Raw genomic sequence first — 3,144 nt, forward strand, 5'->3', positions numbered from 1 at the left:
TCTGCCCCTGGCCTTGTTTTCACTGATGATATGGAACTTTTTCATCATTTCTTTCCACAGATTTAGTCAGTTAGTTTTCTATGTATTCTATCTGGCAAGGTCCATGTGTATAGTCATGTGTTATGCTGTCTAAAGAAGATATTTAAAATAAACAAATGATTGGCTTTGCAGAATTCTATCATGCATTCCCTAGTAGCATTTCTATCACCAAGGCTTTATTTTCCAACTACTGATCCTTCTTCTTTGCTTGCAACCTTTACATTCCAATCACCAGTAATGATCAGTATATCTTGATTGCTACCACTCATCTGTCAGTTTGTTGTACAGTGGACTACAAAGTTGGTTTGATCTGCATTTAATAGTTCATTATTAGTATATATTTTGAGATGTTATTTTGTTACATTGATAATTTTTTTTTGTTAATTACTCCAAAAATATTTTAAAAACCCACAAAGTATGGAGCACACAGCAAAATAGAATACTATGATAAAAATACAAGTATAGAAAATAATTTTTAAAGGGAGAAAATTAAATTGATGGTATTCTAAGCATTAGCTATCAAATCCTAGTTTGAATATTATTTATAAATTTCAGATTATCAAATTGTTATCCCATTTTCTGGCTCCAAAAGAGCCAATGTATATAGTATTGTTATAAAATATGTAGCTGTAGATTTCTGTGGAGGACTGGTGTGATGCTATAAGCACTGGACTTCTAACAGCAAGATTTGTATTTCAGAATCATCAACTACTCTTCAGAAAACATATACAGGGTCTCTCGGAGTCAAAATAGACTCAATGGCATTTAGTAATAGCAATAAGTTCTTTATAGTTTATTTTATATATTTTTGACCACCGAACTTGTAACATTGCTTCATTTTTTGTCTGTTAGCAATGTCAACCAAGAAAAGCTATTAAAGTAATTAAATACGATATGTTAACTTGAATAATTGTGTATGTTTTTTTCTTCTGAAATTACTGAATTTCAACTTTGTGCAATTTTGTATTACTTTCAGAAAAGCTTATCTTATTATAAGCCTCATTATGTTGAAATTGATACAAATTTAGCAACTAAATGGCCAGATTTTTAAAAAATGCTAACCATCCTTACTAATGTACCAATTAATTATCCATGTTTTTATATAACAGAAATAAGAAATTGCTTTACATTTTTCATATTGAAGTTGAAGCCTGTCATAATAGTGCAAGATAAATGATGAATAAATACATCTGATTATTCTTTCAGATGAAAATTCCTAAAGTATTCATCCTACAAAATATATCGGAACTGTAAATGTGATATTATTTTATTAATGTAACAAAATTGACCTCCTATTGAAGATAGCATGACAATTGCTAACTTGCAAATGGTAATTTGGCAGGAAACTTTCAATCTACTTTGGCTACTAAATTTCTTGAACAGTGTGCTGTGTGTTTGTGTTTTCACACCTCAAAAATGTTTTTTCTTTATTTCTATGATATTCTTCACTAATTGTTTCTCTCATACGCCCATGCTATTTCTCTCTCTCTCTTTTGATCTGCTTCCATGAAATAAATATCCCTATGTAATTGGATGGCTGCTTAGAATTTCCAGAGTCAGTTTCAACCCTGTTCCATGGCGACAAAAGGATAGACATATAATATCATTGCCTCAATCTTTGATACTAAATCGATATCAAGTTAAGGAAATTGCTAGCAGTTATCAACATCAACGGAACCAAGACAGATTGGGGCTGAGGAGGCTATAGAGGAGAGATTGAAAAGGCAAATAAGTAAAGTTCTCTGACTGATGTACAAACTCTTCATGGCTACTTCTTAGTTTTTCCTCCAATTCTGTTGCAAGTTTGTTTAAGTAAAGGGTATATTTCATGCTTTCTGTCATGAACTCTGCTTAATATAAGATTCAAATTTATTCTAAGTCTAATAATTATCTTATGCACCACAATCACTTACAAAGTCTAATTGCTTCATTATCAAAGCATATTTCAAATACAACTGCTTCCTTCTAGCTCCAGCTTCCTACACATATCCATGTTCTGATTTTTTCTTTGATGTGCAGATAAGAGCTTCCTAATTGTGAAATATAAGTATTCCAGAACACTTCATTGTACTTATGAGGAATCTGTACCTGGACCAAGAAGCAGTTGTTAGAACAGAACATGGGAACACTGAATGGTTTAAAATTAAAAAAGGTGTGCGACAGGTTATATTCTTTCACCTGTATGCTGAGAAAATAATCAAAGAAGCTGGGTTATATGAAGAAAAATGTGGCATAAGGATTGGAGGAAGACTCATTAGCAACCTGCAATATGCAGATGATACAACCTTGCTTGCTGAAAGTGAAAAGGACTTAAAACATTTACTGATGAAGATCAAAGAGCACAGCTTTCAGTACGTATTACATCTCAATGTCAAGAAAACAAAAATCCTCACCATTGGACCAACAAATAACATTCTTATCAATGGAGAAAAGATTGAAGTTGTCAATGACTTCATTCTTCTTGTATCAACTATCAACACTCATGGAAGCAGCAGTCAAGAAATCAAATGATGTATTGCATTAGCAAATCTGCTGCACAAGATCTTTTTAAAGTGTTGAAGAGCAAAGATGTCAGCTAGAGGATTAAGATGAGCATGACCCAAGCCATGGTATTTTCAATAACCTCATATGAATTCGAAAGCTGGACAGTGAATAAGGAAGACTATAGAAGATTTGATGCATTTCAGTTATGGTGTTGGAGGAGAATATTGAAAGTCCCATTGGCTGCCTAAAGAACCAATAGATCCATTTTGGAAGAAGTGCAGCCAGAATGTTCCCTGGAGGTTAAGATGGCAAACTTCGTCTCTCATACTTTGGACATATTGTCAGGAGGGACCAGTCACTGGTGAAGGATCTCATGTTTGGTAAGGTGGAGGATCAGAAGAAAAGAGAAAGACCCCCAACGAGATGAATTGGCCAGGTGGCAGCATCAATGGACTCAAGCGTGGCAATAGTAGTGAGGCTGGCCCAGGATTGGGCAGTGTTTCTTTCTGCTGTGCATAAGGTTGCTATGGGTTGATACCGACTCGATGGAACCTAACAACAACAATAATAACAAATTGGGGTCCATCCTACCATTCTTGCCCTCTGGATTCAGAGAAATAA

This window comes from Chrysochloris asiatica, unplaced genomic scaffold, assembly GCF_000296735.1.
Source record: "Chrysochloris asiatica unplaced genomic scaffold, ChrAsi1.0 scaffold00225, whole genome shotgun sequence".
Lineage (NCBI taxonomy): Eukaryota > Metazoa > Chordata > Mammalia > Afrosoricida > Chrysochloridae > Chrysochloris > Chrysochloris asiatica.